Source organism: Ictidomys tridecemlineatus, chromosome 15 (assembly GCF_052094955.1).
Source record: "Ictidomys tridecemlineatus isolate mIctTri1 chromosome 15, mIctTri1.hap1, whole genome shotgun sequence".
NCBI classification, from domain to species: domain Eukaryota; kingdom Metazoa; phylum Chordata; class Mammalia; order Rodentia; family Sciuridae; genus Ictidomys; species Ictidomys tridecemlineatus.
In genome coordinates, this window is record NC_135491.1 from 14,895,709 (window position 1) to 14,914,297 (window position 18,589).

Genomic DNA, 18,589 nt, shown 5'->3' on the forward strand with positions numbered 1-18,589 from the left:
CAGAGCCACCCCTTCCAAGATTATTCCTGATGCCCAGGAAATCAAGACCCTCCTGTCCCCCGGCAGGAATTGCCCGACGGGCGCAGGTGCGAATCCCGCGTGGCCACGGATTCGCTGAGATCCCAGAGTCGCTGACTTCACCTCTCTGAACCTCAGTGTCTTCATTGGTATTAAGTGGATCCTTCCGCCCGGCCCCTCCGCAGCCCCGCAGGCTCTTGGGTTCTGCTTGGGAGACCTTCACCGACCCAAGCCGCAGGGCACCGCCCGCTCCCGCAGGCTCACACAAGCGCTCCTCTGGGACAGTGGCCTCGGTGGGCGAAGTGGTGATCCTTCAAGTCTCCCATCACCTCGTTTTCGGGGCAGGGGCTGGGGTTAGATTCTGGAGACCAACAACGGGGTCAGGCCCTGGGTCTACACTCTCTGAGTGACACCCCGCTAAGCATCAGGTTCCCCTCTAGGAAAACGTGACTCGAGGCGGTTCTAACAGGATCAGAGGAGTTTCCCCTTTCCTGGGCGCCCACTGGCTGCAAAGTCCTGTCCTCAGGGCGGAACTCCAGGAGCTGCCGCAGAGCAGGCAGATCCCTAGTCTGGAGTCCAAGGCCAAAGGCCAAACCCAAGCAGAGGGAGGGCTGGTGGACTAATGGCCTTGGACTTCAGGTTCCAGATGCACCCACAAGTTTATGGGAGCCCTGGGCGCACATCTACCTAGACCAGAGTCACTAGGCTCAAGGTCTCATTTCCCATGCTCCTGGGAGCTGCCAAAGAGCCCTTTGCTGATGGCCAGATTATTCCTGATGCCCAGGAAATCCCCAGTTCCCAGAGGACTAGGAACAAGACCAGTGACCCCACAATTCCCAGGGCACCCAGACTCCCAGAAGGCCTGAAGTCCTAAACCCAGAAAGTCCTAGGAGTGACGGGAGAGGCTGGTGGTGGCAGCACGTGCCTATTATTCCAGCAACTCCTGGGGCTGATCTTGAACTTGTGATCCTCAGGAGGCTGACCAGACCTCCCAGTGTCCAGCAGGGCCCCGGGACTCCAGGCATGTTTCCAGAGGCTCAGATGGTCAGATGCAGAAGTCCTAGGACTATCCGAGGAACCCTAAGGTTGTCCTTGAACCCCCAGATCCTTTGGTCATGGAGAAAGCCAGTGGATATATCGGATTTCTGAATGCGAGCGATGGCCTGGGAATTCCAAGACTCTGACGGGCAGAGACGTGCCTGGGGCCGCCACCTCTGGGCTGTGAGGACTGGGGATCCGCTGAGCCTGGAGGTTCTACCCTCCTCTCCTGGCAAGGAAGGAGAGAGGGGTCCTGGCTGTTCCGCCCCGTCCTGTGCTAGCAGCGGCTGGGATCTTTACGACTCTGCCAGGGACAGCAGAAATGGTGACCCCAGGCAAACCTACTGGGGCTTCAGCAGGGGGCAGGCCATTCGCCTCTTCCTGGGAGCCAGGTGTTAGACCAGGACGCAAGAAAAGACCACTGACTCCAATTAAAATCTCGACCGGCTGGGCTGCCTTTCCCTCCCAAAACGGCGGGAACAAAACAGCAGCCCCACCTTTCCTACAGCCCAGCTTCACAGCCCAGCAAGTTACACAAAAGGGGGGTTACAGATAACAGAACTCTGACAGCATCACACTAATGGTAGTTTACATTTTTTTTTTTTTTTTGCTGGCCCCAACATCAGAATTTATGAGGACCATTAGAGCCTCAGAGAAGGTCTGGCCAGGGAAGGCCAATATTTATGAGGTGTTGTTACCGCTGTTGACCGGTGACGAGTTCTTGCTCCCCGATGTTGAAGAATAACACCAAAGAAGCACGCCGAGGCAAGGCCGGAGTAGAGATTAGAAATTTATTAAAGGACAGAAGAAAAGACTTCTCCCGGAGGAAGAAGGGGACCCAGAAGGTGGAATCCGTGGAAGTGCAGTTGTCTCCCCTTTTTATAGTTCTTTCAGTGATGGAATGTAGGTTGGAAGGCCTGAGGGGTGGGACACAGGTGGGCCTAATTATCACCTTTTGGGGTGGGATTATCACTTCTCTGGGATGGGCTATTTCCAAATCTGTTGGGGCTGTTGGTTAACATTTCTTTGAGGTGGACTTTGGCCTAGGGCCTTTTCAGAACTTCATTAACATTCCATGAGTTGTCCTGTTTTCCCTGAGTCATTCCCAGCATGGCCTCCATTTTAGATTTCACTCGATTTTAGACCCAATTTACCTAACTACACTAACTACCTAACTTTAAATCTGGCTTCATTCCCCCCTCTAATTTGGGAACTCCTTACTGCTGTAAGGAAAGGGGACGAAGAAAATCTTTCTGGCTTCTTCAGGCTGAAAAGGGACGATGTGGGGCAAGCAGTTTGGAGTCCCCTTTAAAAATCGGGTCTATTGAGTGGTCCATGATAAAAGTCTGATTGAGAAGTAATAGGCTGGAGGGCCATTTGAGTGATGGGTGGTCTATAAGAGAAACAAGAATTCATTAGTACTGGAACCATATTGATGCACCAATAAATCCCATAGCACAGGAATATGCCAATGAGTATGATGGCAAAGACAAAGACTAACAATATTTTCCACCAGGAAGTACCAAGAACCAGAAGCTAAGATATTGTTTCCATGATAAAGTTGCTGAGGACATGACTTCTATCTGAGCATGTAAATCTTTAAGGATATTTGTCATATTGCCAGAAATGTCAGCGATGTAAATACAACATTTAACTTTTAGGGTTACAGTTGTTCTTTCCCTTAAGGGATAGTTTAATAATTTAATATCATCTGATCTTGCAAAATCCCTTTACTATTATGACCTGTGTCTATTAAATTTTGTTACCTAGGGCTGGATAACCATACTAGCAAACACCAAGCCTACCTGTGTAGGTTAGGAATATCTGTGGGCCTTAAACTAAAAACTACTCTGGCAGTTCCTTTTGATAGTTACCAGGCATTCTTACCTAAGAATCTCTTTTGCAGCCTCCAGTTTACTTATTGTTGGAGGTTACATTTAACTATTATTATCATTTAAAATGTCCAGGAATAGCTATGTTTTGGCTTTGACTGTCTTTGCTAAGTGTTTAAGATGAAGCAAGTCAAACTGACTTTGTTCCCATCTATTGTTAAGAGTCAGCTGAGTCTCTGGGAGTCCTTGGGAACTTCACAGCAGATTCTCAGTTCTGCTAGTGCCATTTGCGCTAGGATGGGTCCAGGCCTTGCTTGACCATGTGGCTTCCCTCGGGAGCATCAGGGATGTCTCCCTTTTCTGATGACCCTCCTCTTCACAGCAAATGCACTGATTGGCTTTCTGTCCTCCATTGGTCTCATTAATCTCCCTGATCAGGAGGTTATGTGGCCTAGAGTTGCAGAGCCCTTTGGAGAAGACCCTATCCCCTGATTCAGACTGACTCAGAGGGCAAGAGCCAAACATTGGTTTTCTTGGCCCCTTTAATTTAACTTTAATTTTAAAACTTAATCTTAAACATCTAGCAAATAAACTTCAACAGCCTTATATTAAGAGTACTGGGCTTTAATGTCTATCTCTCTATCCTGTAGGTGATAACTCCTTATCTTAAGTTAACCCAGGTTGTGAGTTCTTAAAGCAGTACCTCTTTAAAACATTAACAGGCAATCCTTAGACCATCTAAAAGCAAACTACAAAACAAAACTAACTAGGATAAAAACATATTTAGTTTATGTAATAGCTACCTTGAATTCTGGCAGAGTTATACATTATAATCCCTTGTTTGAGATCCTGGCAATCGTGACAAAAACACAACTTTTGGACACAACTTTAAATGTACTGAAATCTGGCCTACTTCTTTCATAGTCACTTTCACATACAGTGAGATGGGACATAGAGCCTTATCTCAAGGTGGGGCTCTTCATGCAGTCTCTCTTGGCAGAAACAGACACACTTGACAGATACAGTCTTAAATACTATAGTTCTGAAGCTGATCTCTGCTTTTTAGACATCATTTTAAAAGCCTACATAAATTGCTGCTCAAGTTTACATGAATATTAGCTAACAACATAATATCACATCTAAAACATGAATTAAAGAAAGGCTGAAAGCTTTTAACCTTTTGTAGAAAAGTAGCAAAGTACTTCTGTGTTTTACAATAAAACCTTTACATAGATTAGGCTCTCATTAACTTAAAAATACATTTAAATTGTATCTCTGTAAAAAGTAACATGGAACTTTACATAACTTATTGATAGCAGGTCCAGTTATAGAACACAAATGATAAACTTCCAACATGTTTTTCTTTTAAGCCTAAAATTACCATACAATTTGAGAATACCTGCTTGATATAATGCTCTTTCTAAAGCTTCTACCTTACAGACTTGTATATCTGGAAGATATGAACACATTAATGGCACCAATTACACTGATGTTTTTATATTAATCAAGTTTAGCTTTTAAAGGAATAACATAGCACAATTCTCTAAAACAGCACTTGTTTAACCAGCTGTTTAATTTCTTTAATATTACTTTGCTCAAAAACTTACACTTATAACCAACTTGCACAGACCTTCTTTATCACTTACTTAAACCCTCTTAATTACTCCTTCTGTTCACACCTTGAAACAATATTTGTAAACCTTTGAATCTGAGCAGATTATTTCATAGACATTTATTAGGGCCTTTTTTTTAACACCTAGAATAACTTATAAGCTTAAGATCTCCTTTTTTAATTTGTTTACCAGATTTAAATTGAGCCATTTGAATCACATGAATCAAAGATATTTGGATCCATTTTTAATTTTTTTGAGCGCTCCTCATCTGTCAATTGTCATATCACTGCATGATATATGGACATACACACAGACATACCGACATACAACACTAACACAAGTGTAACACATAACACAAAAGGCCTTGCAGATTTCTCAGGTGAAATCTCATTGCAATGTTTAAAAAAAAAAAACTCCAGTTGATCAAAAATAGAACTTATCAGAAAAACATTAACTTGTCTGTAGGAACAAAATCATGAGCTCAAAAAAATATAGAATCTAAGAAAAGGCAAAAGTCCTAGAAAAAAATTGACCGGCCAGTAGTTAGTAAATGCCATACAATTTACTCTTTGGTTTAATCTAGTTTGAGTTCCCATAAAAAGACACTTTTACTCTTTTTTTTTTTCTTGGGCCTGAGCTCCAAACTGCTTCTGTTTGCATATCAGCGTAAGCCCTGGCTGAGGTCTGGAAGGACCTGGAAAACCGGAATTCTGAGCAGAAATTTCATGCCTAAGGCATTTTAACCATAAGTCACAATTTTCAGGTTTGGAAGTAGAAATAAGATACAATTTACAAAATTTCATCTTTATATCTTCCTACACTAGAAAAACTTGCTCACACAAAACTGAAAATAGGATCTTTTTTGATAATATAAAAGACACCATCAGAAGAAGTTCCTTCAGGATCATTAAGCTACTTTCTTTGTTCTGAAGTTCCTAAAGTTACATTAAATCACCTGGAAAAAATCCACACACTACCATGTATATCTAAAATTAAGCTTTGAAAATTCCCAAGACTGTTGCTAATTAATGTCATTTTAGTAAGCCAGACCAATGTTTTAATTCAACACTTTTCCTAAATCCTACACACTGAGAGAAACAGATACCAAATCATAATTTATTATCCTTGCCCAAATCAATGCACTGTATACCTAGTGAAATCTCCTTAGGCTACCCAGTTCAAAATTGATGAAAAAATAAAACAATGATTGGGAGTTACTTGCCAACTTGGAAGTAGAGTTCTTTTAATTTTCTATCCTAAGTATTTAAGTTCTCTGGCATGAATTATCTGAAATCACAAACTTAACAATTACCTAACCCTAACTTTTAACTGCAAGATTATGCAATGCTTCAAACTCATTTAGATACCAGATTTTACAATGAAACATCTTTTAGACACACATTTAGCCTAGATTATCCCAAAGAAACAATCTATAATAACCTTTAAAACAGACCAGATAAGAAAAATTCTCTCCAGGTTTTGAACTTCCATTTAATTATCAGTGGCACCTTAGATTTCCCATGAGTGGACCAGATGTTTTCACAGAGGGTCTCAGTGTGACTGACTTTACTGCATTTAGGTGGAGTAATTCTTACAGTGCAGGGAAATTATGAGGAAATTTCCCCAAAGCGAAAATGGCTTTGGCAGCTGCTGGGAATTCCTCAGTTTCCCCTTCACTTGCAAGATTAGCTCCTTTGAATAGATCCAATCCCAGGCAATCTGGCTTATTTCCTAACCTTCCAGTAGAGTCAGTTTTTAATCTGCCTTAGGTTTTGAAGGGGGAAGGGTGTATGTACTTTGATCAGCCCAAATTTTTCTGATTCTTTTTCCTCAGTGAGTCCAAGATTTTTTCTCTCCATGGCAGATATCATAGCTAAGTCTACTTTACACTGTTGGCATAATTTAGAATTTTCCCTTAGAGCAAAGAAAATCTGAACATACAGCACCTCACACCATTTTCTTTTTTGTAAACTTTATCAAACTGTAAAACTTAAAATTGATATTTCCCTCTGGTGGCCAGGTCTCTCCATCAGAGAGTTTGTATTGAGGCCAGGCCAAGAAAATGAGGCGCTTGTTCTTGAGCGTCTGAGGTTCAAATTTATCCCAATTTTTCAATACACAGGCTAGTGGTGCACCTGGCGTATTGGAGAGAGAAGCTCCTGTCTGAGTGAGGAAAACAGGACTCAGGCGCCCATGCTGCGCCGGAGAAAACTGTTCTCCTTAGGGACGTCTCCCTAACCTTGAGCTTCCTAAACGGTCCAGAAAACCCGTCTCTCACCTGGCTTTGCCAAGGGGTTTCTGGTCCCCTTTAGCAAAGTGCTAGGGTCTCAGTTTGCCCTGTGCCAAAGACCCTGGGAGGATTCAGACTTAAGGGCCTTACTGCTTTCCTCCTGACCACTAAATACCCATTGAATCGTGTGCTCTTTGTCGCCTTTGCTCTGTAGACTAGCAGATTACCAGAGTTGATTCTAAAAAATGCTTCTCTTAGCAGCTTAAGGACCACAGCACATTTTAAACATTGGGTGGTAAAACAGACTATTGAAAGTTACCTATGCACCTTAGGGAACCTGGGCAGATCTTACTAATTATCCCATGCCTTTTTCTCAGCTCTACAACCTGAATTGCTAACGTTTCTGACCTGCGAAGGAAGGGAAGCATCCAGGAGGAATGGATGCGGGGTTGGGAGTGATGCACGGCCCATACGGAGGCAAATGTGATTGGGGCTTTCCCTCAGTGCTGTTCATCTACCGATCACCTTAGATACCCCTGAGGGCTGTCGGAAGGGGGCTCAAGAGAAAGGAACCTTTGGAAACGTCTGAGAGTAGCCCAGACCGGGATTCCGCAGTTGTTCCAAACTCCTTCCTCCACCTCCACGCATCCGAGGCAGATCGGGATTCCGGACACTGTGTACTCACGCCAATTGCTCTCCAGGCCCAGACAGAAAAGTTGGAAGCAGCTTTGGCAGAACCCAACATGCCTGCTCTGTACCGAACAGGTGATTGAGAGCTGCTTAGGCCAAGAAACCTCTCACCCGAGTCTTGTAGAGTGGCGGCTGCACTAGTTGCGTTTAAGTAGCCGACGGGTGCCCACCTTACCTCCAGAAAGAAAGAGAGAAAGATGCACCTCAAACAGACATGGGGTGCGTAGAGAGGCGCTTACCTCGGTGTAGAATATCTCGGTGGGACCTCCAATATGTTACCGCTGTTGACCGGTGACGAGTTCTTGCTCCCCGATGTTGAAGAATAACACCAAAGAAGCACGCCGAGGCAAGGCCGGAGTAGAGATTAGAAATTTATTAAAGGACAGAAGAAAAGACTTCTCCCGGAGGAAGAAGGGGACCCAGAAGGTGGAATCCGTGGAAGTGCAGTTGTCTCCCCTTTTTATAGTTCTTTCAGTGATGGAATGTAGGTTGGAAGGCCTGAGGGGTGGGACACAGGTGGGCCTAATTATCACCTTTTGGGGTGGGATTATCACTTCTCTGGGATGGGCTATTTCCAAATCTGTTGGGGCTGTTGGTTAACATTTCTTTGAGGTGGACTTTGGCCTAGGGCCTTTTCAGGACTTCATTAACATTCCATGAGTTGTCCTGTTTTCCCTGAGTCATTCCCAGCATGGCCTCCATTTTAGATTTCACTCGATTTTAGACCCAATTTACCTAACTACACTAACTACCTAACTTTAAATCTGGCTTCAGTGTCACTAAAGTTTCAGAGAGGGCTGCTATCTGGTCAGAGAGCCAGGCAGGGGTGAGTTCAAGGCACGGGCAGGCATTCCAAGCAGGTTCAGAATTTGCAGTCATTTATAGTAAAGCCGAAATTAGCTTTTCATGGCTTTGTGGCGAGATGGCTCCCAATTTTAATGAAAGATCCGGTTGGGTCTATCATAACCAGCCTACCACCTTTGATACTGTCTATCAGTCAGCACAGCTTGTGGAATTGTTTGCCATAACACAAGTCTTTATAACATTTTTTGATGAGCCTATTAATATTTATACAGACAGTGCCTACATTGCTCATTCTGTGCCCCTGCTGGAGATTTCACCCACCATTAAGGCTTCTTCCAGTGCGGCCTTTCTGTTTCACCAGCTTCAGCAGCTAATTCAGGCCAGACAACACCCATTTTTCTTAGGACACATCAGGGCACACTCTGATCTTCCCGGCCCTCTAACACAAGGCAATGCCCAGGCTGATGCTGCAACTCGTTCCATCTTTCCAATTTTTGTTGGCTCTGTTCAAAAGGCCACGGAGTTACACAATCTTCACCATTTAAATTCCCAGAGCCTTCGATTACTTTGTAAAATTACCAGGCAGCAGGCAGGAGAAATAGTAAAAGCATGTCCTGCTTGCACTGTCTCCCTCCCCATCCAACACTTGGGAGTTAACCCCCGAGGATTGCTGCCCAATCAGGTTTGGCAAATGGATGTTACTCATTTTCCTGAATTTGGAAAAAACCAAATATATACACGTTTCTATAGATACCTTCAGTGGCTTTATTTTTGCATCACCACATTCTGGAGAGGCTACCAAAGATGTCCTTTCTCATCTTGTTTCAGCCTTTTCCATAATGGGTAAACCAATACATATTAAAACAGATAATGGTCCTGCATATACCAGTGCCAAGTTTAAACAGTTTTGTGCTACCTTACAAATTTGTCATACTACCGGAATTCCATACAACCCTCAGGGCCAAGGCATTGTGGAACGTGCCCACCTTACCTTAAAGACTTGGCTAACCCTTCTTAAGGCTTCTGCCCTTGTATTTACCACTCCCAGGGATCGCCTTAACCATGCATTATTTGCCCTTAATTTTCTTACCCTAGACAGTGAAGGCCATTCGGCCGCAGACAGACACTGGCATCCCTCGTCCAGTTCTGTTCGCCCACCTGTTATGTGGCGCGATCCCCTTACAAATAAATGGAAAGGCCCAGATCCTGTCCTCATCTGGGGACAAGGCTCAGCTTGTGTTTTGGACCAAGAGCAAGCAGCCCCAAGATGGTTACCAGAACGCCTGGTTAAACAGGTTCATGACTTACCTCCACCCAGGGACGGAGATCCTCCCCCTGAGGACAAATTTTCCTCTTTTTCCAATGCAGCCAACAATCTGTGTGAGGATCCTGCTTAAGGCACTTCTGCTCAACAGGTTTGTATACGGGGGCCTTGGCCCTCCACCTTCCAACATCAGGGAGTACCTTTTTGGCCCCCCCTGCGAATGCAGGGGAGGATCTTGGACTCAGGCTCCCACTAGCTGGACCCAGACTGCTGACTGCTTGACTAAGGTGGCTTACCTCGGTGCTGAGGTTGACCATAAACTCGGAGGAGTTCATCAGCCTGAATGGGTATGTGTTAACAAGCCAAAGATCATTCCCCCCAGTACAAGCAAAGCTCTCCAAAATTGTTCTGCAACTTGTACGCATACCCAGGCGATGCATGTCTCTTGTTATGCGTCAGCCTCAATTTGTGTTAACAAGCAGGGAGAACAATTTTTTGAAGCCACCCTAACTAAAACTCATGCAGCAGAGGGGACCACTATTCATTATACCCCCCTTCTCTTTGACCGGGGAGGAGAAGGCATATACACCAAGTTACAGTCAGCTGGGGGCCAAGGCACTGTTGGTAAACCCTCCTGCTGGCCCATTAAGGCCCCTACAGGGGTCTCTGATGGTGGAGGACCCACTGATGCTGTCAAGCATCTTCAAATAATCAAACTTTTGAAACCCCAGATCCCTGAGCTCACATATCATCCCTTAATGCTGCCTAAATCCCAGCTCCCAGATTTAGATACCAATACATTAGATATTTTGGAAACTACCTTCTCCTTGCTTAATAATTCCAACCCCACCCTTGCTAGTGATTGCTGGCTTTACATGACAACAGGGGCAATCATGCCTATGTGCCCATGTCTTGGGGGGCACCAGAATCAGGAGGCACCACCGCTTTGTAGGTTCAAACAGCAATTCTTTATTCCGAACTCACACCGCCTCCACACAGGTCCAGGGGCAAATCCCTATCTCCCGCACAATTCAAGTCCTAAAAAACTTTCTTTCCAGGAGAACTCAGCGGGAACTCAGGCAGCAGGCACGCCCTACTCCCAGCAGGAATAATCTTCAACCTCCAACTTCCCTAAAACTCCTATTGTCACGCCCTAAACCCAAGGACAGGGATACTTCCTGCAAGATACACCCTAATCCTGGATCCACCCTGGTGATTGAGCAGGGTCACCTTTCTCAAACACACAAGCAAGGTCGCAGCAAATTTCCAAGGCAAGTCCATTTAACATGGGGTACGCTGGCAAGGATTTCGATGCATCATACCTACTTGGTAATGGCCCTCAGCACCTATGGCAGTTCCTATTAATTCTATCATAGACAATGAAAATACATGCCAACCTGGATTTCCTTTTAAAGTACAGTCTATAGGCACTTTTATATCATGTCTTTTAGGCGCGATGCAGAATAATACCTATGATATTGATGTTGGAGTTACTTCCTTTGGAAATCGCTCAACAGTAGAAAATTATTCCTCACCCACCCCATCTCTTTGTCCCCCCAATGGCACAGTTTTTATGTGTGGAGGAAACTCAGCCTTCCCCAGGCTTCCAGCGAATTGGACCGGTGGCTGTGTTCTTGCCTTATTACTCCCTGATATAACTATTGTCCCAGGAGATGAACCTCTACCCATTCCTAGCCTAGACACCTTAGTCAAAAGACACAGGCGGGCAATACAGGCCTTACCACTCCTTGCCAGCCTTGGAATAACAGCTGCTGTGGGCACAGGTACAGCTGGCTTAGGCACGGCTATACACTCTTACCGTCGTCCATTTCAACAACTTATAGATGATGTACAAACTGTATCAGGAACCCTTAAAGATTTACAGGACCAAATAGACTCCCTGGCAGAAGTGGTCCTTCAAAACAGACGAGGCTTAGATTTGCTGACAGCTAACCAGGGAGGTATTTGCTTGGCCTTAGGGGAAAGATGCTGCTTTTATGCCAATAAATCAGGCATAGTACGGACTAAAATTAAGCAGCTTCAAGAAGATTTAGAAAAGAGACGAAGGGAACTATTTGAAAATCCCCTCTGGACTGGGCTTAATGGATTTCTACCCTACCTTCTTCCACTATTAGGCCCTTTGTTGGGTTTACTTTTAATGGTGTCCAAAGGACCCTGCATTATAAACAGGCTGGTAAAATTTACTAAAGAACAGATTAATATCTTGGCCTCTAAGCCCATACAGGTCCACTATCACCGACTGGAGATGGAAGACCGTGCTGCCAACATTTAAAAGGATGTTCTACCCTTCTCTCAGGCTTCTTTCTTAAGTTTACATCCCCACAGATCTCTCTTTCTTATAAGTAACAGCTCTGACCAACCATCTTCTGCCCTTGCCATAAGCGTTTGCTCCTCCATGGGCCCCTCCGCTTGGGGGGGGGACGCACCCATGGAGTGAAGACGTTAGGCCATAATAACGGAGGGTGCAGGAAGGACTGCAGGAGGATGGATCCACGGATCCCAAAACCCAAGACCTCTGAGTGACACGCTCTGGTGATGGCGGTTGGCATGCTCCCCCCCCTCAAATCCGTCTCCTCCAAAAACATGCCAAGGCCACCTCGAAATCTCCTAGTGAAGACGCTCGCTCGGATCAGGAGATATTCTAAGGCCTTCTAGAGGAACAGAGCCTCTATCACCCCCTAAAAACATGGCCGGTAAGGTATGGTCAAATATTTTATATAAGAAAGGGGGACATGTCGGGGACTAGAAGGACATTCTCCTTCAAAGATTAGCCTGACAGCCCCCTGGGAGACATCCTGCCTGGGAGGCATCCTGCAGCTACCTATCTCCCTGGAACATCCTGGGGTTATCAGGATCATCAGACATCTTGAAGCTCGGCAGTTTTACCACCCACATCCAGCAATTGCTGATTAGAGAGCTTCCCCATCCCCAGCATATAAATACCCCTGTGTGAACAATAAGAGTTTGCAGCTTGATCAGAACTTTTGTCTTGCTGTCACCTTTCATGTCTCTTGTCCCTTCATTCCTCCCCATCTAGGTTCGCTGCCCACGTTGATGTGTCCTGCCAGACGGGACAAGAAGCCACTTGAAGAGCCTCTACATGACCTTCCAGACGTCCTTGAAGAGGAAGACAAATGAGATCCAAGAGATTTCTGAGTGGGTGGGGGTTCTGCACCTGCCCATCCCACAGGTCCTCCCTCTGGCCACTCTCCATCTCTTGTCACCCCTACCTGTTTGAGTCACCGGGAGTGTGTCTGGGTCTCTGGGAGTGGAATGGGTGTTCCTGGGTGCACCTCCTTCCCTTCACACTTCCCCACACCCTGCCGGAGGTGAGGCTGTGACCACCTGCTGGCTTGTGTCCTAACCACGTTGTCCCTCATGAAGAAAGTCCCATAATAAAGGTTTTTCCCATTCGTGTTTGTTTTCACTTGTAGGATCTGGCTTTTGCAGTTACCTGTTGGAACCCTCTTGAGTGCTTTCTACCAGTGAGTTCTCTAGGGATTTACTGGAAATCTCTAGAGGCTGACAGGACTGAGAAGCCTGGTTCTCAAGTGGCCGTGGACAATGTCCGCAGGCTGTTTCCGAGACCACATGGTCGGCTCACAGTGGCAGTCAGCAGTGGGGCTTTGGGAGATGCTCGGCTTCCTCCTTTGGAAGTGCCCCAGTTTTTCTTTTGGGGTGGGGATTGAAGCCAGGGTGTTCTGTCACTAAGCTGCCTCCCCAGCCCTTATGTTTTTGACACAGAGTGTCCCCAAGTTAAATAGGACCTCTCTAAGTTGTTGAGGCTGGCCTCAAAAGGTGTTCCCGCCTCAGCCTCCAGAGTGTCTGCCTGGCTGCTGTGGGGATTTTCCCTCCTGATGCGATGGTTTATGGAGAAGCTCATTCACCATAAGTCAAAGGCCCACTCAGGTGCAAGGTCAGAGCCTGCCACGGAGGGAGACTTAGGCAGCTGAGGATGGCAGGAGCTGCCAGGGACTCCCAGCCGCTCAGATTCTGCACCCAGGGTCTCGGAGCCGGGAACAAGAATCCAGGAGAACCTCCCTAAGGAGCTTCTGTATCGCCTTCCAGAGGAGGAAACTGACACTCAGAGAGGACAGATCCCGGGCCCCTGTTAGGACAAAGTCAGGCCCAGGCTGTGCCCTCCTGACCACTGAGACACAAGGCCGGAGGAGGCTCTCCCTGGAGCCCAGAGGTGCACTCCTCAGAGGAGGAGACCAGACCAAGAGAGGCCCCCTCAACCCTGAGGCCCCGTGAGTGACCTCCACCAGGCACAGAGCCCCGTCTTCTGAGACCCAGATCCCGGCCCCTCACCTGAAATCTGCCTGGAGGGGAGGAGGCTGCCCCTCCCTTGTGCTCTCCGAAGGCCAGGCCCGTGCCCTGGGCTTCCCAGACTCACCTGACCCAACAGTCCTGGGGCTCGCCACTGTCCTCACTTGACAAATGGAGAAATGGAGGCCCGGAGAGGCCACAGGAAGGACCCAAGGTCACACAGAGAAAAGGGCAGGGTTGGAACGCAGACTGGGTGGCTCCTCCTCAGCCCTTGGATTCAGGACCCAGGCTGAGGCAGGAGGATGGCGAGTTCAAAGCCAGCCTCAGCAACCTAGCGGGGCCCTAAGCAACCTAGCGGGGCCCTGTCTCAAAATAAAAAGTACAAAGGGCTGGGGACGTGGCTCAGTGCTTAAGCACCCCTGGGTTCAATCATGGTACCAAGGAAACAACAACAAAAAAGAATGAAACCCCCCTTGGAGCTGAGCATGGGGACACACTCCTATAATCACAGTGACGTGGGAGGCTGAGGCAGGAGGATGGCAGGTTTGAGGCCAGCCTGGGAAACTTAGTGAGACCCTATCTCAAAACTGAAAAATTAAAAAATAAAAATAAATAAAAAGGGCCGCGGCATTTCCTAGCATGAGCAGGGCCCTGGGTCCCACCCAGTGTGTGACAGGGAGCCTCTCTCTGTGCAGCTTCCTCCGTCGGACAGACAGGAGCCGGCCGTGTGGCCACCATTTGAGATGGGATGTGGGAAAGTCAAAGCCCCAGTCACCGAGGTCCCCGCCTAATCAGGTCACCCTTAGGGATCCCCGCGTCAGCCATTCCTGGCCACCCGGGTCCCCGCGCCCACCTCCCCCGCGTCCCCATCTTCCTTTCCACGTCTGCCCCTCATCCACCTGTTCAAGTAGTATTTAGGCAAATCCCAACCCCGCGCCAGAGGCCGGGAAGACATCGGGGTGCGGGAGGGAGGTGGGTGCGCGGATAACCCACAGATAAGGAGAAATTCCCGGCAAAGACAAGAAAACAGAGTGGGATCAACCCCCAGAGGCCGCCGGTCCTTCAGCACCCCTAGGCCCCTCACTGCCTCCTGCGGGGCACAGCCTGGCCCGGGTCCCCAGACGGGGGACAGAACCTCTGTCCCAGGTAGATTACTGAGCTAACCCCGCAGCCTGGGACCTCCAGAGCAGACCTGCCCCGCCCTGGGAACAGCTGGGCCGGCTCCCCCGCTCCTGCCTCTTCCCCCTCCCACTCCCTTCCTCTGTCCCCTCTGTCTCTCCTGGGGACACTCACCTTCAGAAAGCAGGGACAGGGCTCTCTTGGTGGCCCAGGTCCTGGAAAGAGTCACCAGACATCAGAGGCTAAAGGAAACAGGTCCCCTCCCATGGGGAGATTTTAAGCCTGGGCCGGGAGTGATGTCATCTGCCGTGGCATGGATCTCCAGGGTAATCCTGGCCGAGGTGGGGGACTGACTGCACACCAGGAGGTGACATTGGCTGGGAGGAGGAGGGCCACCAGTGTGCTTGATCCCCTCCTCCCCCCCCCCCCCCCCCGTGACATCTTGGCCATTAGGGCTGACAGAGAAAGGAGGCCCCAGCTCTTGTCTGTGACCAGGAGACCCCACCACTCAAGGAAGTCCTTCCTTAGGTCTAACTGGTATCCAGCCAGCTTTGGATGTTGTCACAAGAGAGATTTATCAAAAAAGAGAGAAATGGTGGGTGTTCCTGAGAGGTTATTTGAAGAACAAGGGACACGGGGATTTCTGGATTCTTCTCCTGGGTCCCTCTTGTCTCCCCAGCAGTCTGTCTGCCAACATCTCTTTGCTGCCTCATTGTTCTTCTCCTGCCTCGGTTTCCCTTTTCCTCTCTGACCTCAGTGTCTCTCTCTGTCTCTCCCCTCCTCCCCCCATCTCTGTCAGTCCCCCACTTGGCCATTTGGTTTTTCCCCCTACGCCGTGACTCTAGCCTGGTTCCTGGGCCCTGTCCTCCTCCATGCACCGAGCCTCGCTCCACCCCGTCTGCCCCTCCTCTCTGCCTCTCACTCCAGACACCCCCCATCCTCCTGTCCGTCTCCCTCTAGGATTCCTCCTGTCTGCCCTCTCCATTTCTGGATGTCATTTCTCCCAGTGCTCACAGGGTCTGCTCCCGTCCCCGCACACCCCGTCCCCGCACACCCCGTCCCCGCACACCCCAGCACGCACCCCGCACCCATAACCCCTCCTTGGGGCTGGGTCACTGTGTCTCACCATAAGGGCCCTTTCTTCCCTGGCCCTCCCCCAGGCTCTGCTGGGAGATTAAAGCCGCTGCCTGCCAGGGGGATCAGGCAGGTCTCATTAGCTTGAAGAGCCCCAGATGACAGCAAGAGAGGAGGGGCTCCTGACCCCAGGGACAGCCGGAGGGGGGGGACCTCCAGATGGGAGAATGCAGCCCCAGAGCAGATCCTCGGGAACCTCGGGAGTAGGAAGGGGAGGAAGATTGGCTGTTCAGGGGAGCAGGGAGGAGACAGGTCTCAGCTGCTCTCAGTCACCTCTCCTGGGATTGCTGGTACTGTTGGCTTTGGGGTCCACCTCTGCCTGGGATGGGAGTGTGGAGTGTGGCCACTAAGTTCTTAGGATCTCCTTAAGTTGCTGAGGCTGGCCTCGAACGTGCCATCCTCCTGCCTCAGCCTCCTCAGTCACTGTGATCACAGGTGTGCAGCACCTGATGCTCCTGGTCATGGCTCAGGGTCAGTTAAGCTGAATACAAACCCAGGCACTTCCTCTTTTGAGTTAGATCTCCTGGGACAAGGGGCTTTCTTTCTCACCTACACCCTGGGGTTCAAGCAGAAATCTGGGCATTCAGCCTTACTCCCACCCACTTTTTCCTCAATCTCCCCTCCCCCAGCCATGTCTAAGCCATCCATAAGTCCTGTCATCCTTCTTCAGATAATTATGCTACAAAATATTTTATTTTATTTCTTTATTATGTGTGTGTGAGTGTTCGGGGGGGGGGGTGCTGGGATTGAACCCAGGGCCTTGTGCATGTGAGGCAAGCCCCCTCTACCAACTGAGCTAAATCCCCAGCCCTGAAAAGTTTGAAACTTTGCTGGATGGAAGCAATTAAAGAAGATCTAAGTCACTGGTTAAGTATACCATGTTCATGGATTGGGAGACTCACTGTTGTTAAGATGCCAATTCTTAGTCAAAGTCTCAGCAAATCAGATGCCGTGATGCACACCTGTCATCTAGCAACTCTGGAGGCTGAGGCAGGAGAAACACAAACTCAAAGTCAGCCTCAGCAAATTAGAGAGGCCCTGAGAAACTTAGCAAGACCCTGTCTCAGAATGAAAAATTCAAAGAGCTGGGGATGTGGCCCAGTGGCAAAGTGTCCCTGGGCTCAGTCCTCAGCACACACATAGAAAAGAAGTCTTGGGGGAAGAAAGAATCTGGACAACTTGCACTACCTCAGACATCCTGTGATGCTAGAGTCATCAAGACAGTGTGATTCTGTGTACGGATTTTAAAAAATCTGGTCTGGTCTGAGAAGACGCTTCAGAAACTTTATGCTCAATTGAATTTTTTCTTCTTTTACTGGAGATTTAACCCAGGCACTTAACCACTAAGCCTCATCCCCAGTCCTTTTAATTTCTTATTTTAAGAGAGGCTTTCACTAAGATGCTAAGGCTGGCCTCAAATTTTTGATCCTCCTGCTTCAGCCTCCCAAGTCACTGGGATGACAATATGGGCCACCCGACCCAGCTGGGCACCTTCTTTTTTTCTGCTTTTGCCAGGACAGGTACCTGTTTTGTCCTCCACTGAAATTCCCTGTGCCTGGGACAGCCCAGACACATGGTAAAGGCTCAGCCAACGTGAATGGAAGGTATGCAGGCCGCAGGCAGAGACACAGGTCTGGGGGCTCAGAAGTTTCGAGACCTGGTTTTGCCACACATCCCTTATGTGACCCTGGGAACCGGCAGACCTCTCAATCCCTCTCCTCACTTGAGAAATGGGCCTCTGCGCCCTGGGAGATTGTGGAGGTTGTTTATATTGTAATAGTTAAAGCTTCCTCCCAGGGTTTCATAAACTGACTTCCAGACCACTCACGTATAATCGAATCCAGCCTTTATTGAAGCACACCGGTGGCGGCTGACCAGAACATAAAGCTGTTCCCCTGATCAGCCCCGAAAAATTGCAAGGGCGTTCCTTATAAGCCTGAAAACCGCAAAAGGGATGTTCGGGGGGTCTAGCCAATGCAAGCAAGACAGGTTACAGAAGTGGGACAGTGCAGTCAAGCGGAGGGAAGCCTAACCAATCCCAGTTAGCCCAGTCACCCCAGTTACAGAAACAGAGCCCCGTTACCCTAGTTACAGAAACAATACCCCATTAGGTAGTTTTGTGTTCTTAAAGGTTTCTACAGCAAAAGGAAAAGAACATCTTGCCCCAGTCATGACTCTTCTACTTGGCATGGTTGTTTTACAGGATGAAGTCATAAAACAATATGGAGTCACTTTTGCTCCTACTACCACAATATGTGGTGCTGAGGATCGAACCCAGGGCTTCACACATGGTAGGTGAGTGCTCTACCTCTGAACCACAACTGCAGCCCTCCATTTTGTCTCTTAAGTGCAGAGTTTAATCAATTTACATTCAAGGCAGTCCTCAGTAGACACACTCCTACACACCCATTTTGTGAAGTGTTTTCTGATTTTAGTGTAGTTCTCGTCTATATATTTTTCTAAACATCTTTTTTTGCTAAGTTATATTCCCTGGTGGCATGTTTTAATTACTTGATTTTTTTGCTATCTATTATAGATTTTTGCTCTTTGGTTATGA

General features: G+C 47.9%; 1 long non-coding RNA gene across 1 annotated transcript; it reads right to left on the minus strand.

Moving 5' to 3' along the window:
• Positions 1–1,833: 1,833 nt before the first annotated feature.
• LOC144370818 (uncharacterized) lies at positions 1,834–15,316 on the minus strand. Its single transcript, XR_013430781.1, has 2 exons — positions 15,073–15,316; positions 1,834–13,942 (listed from the first exon to the last, which is right to left on the minus strand). It is a non-coding gene; the product is annotated as an uncharacterized LOC144370818 (long non-coding RNA).
• Between the last annotated feature and the right edge of the window lie 3,273 nt (positions 15,317–18,589).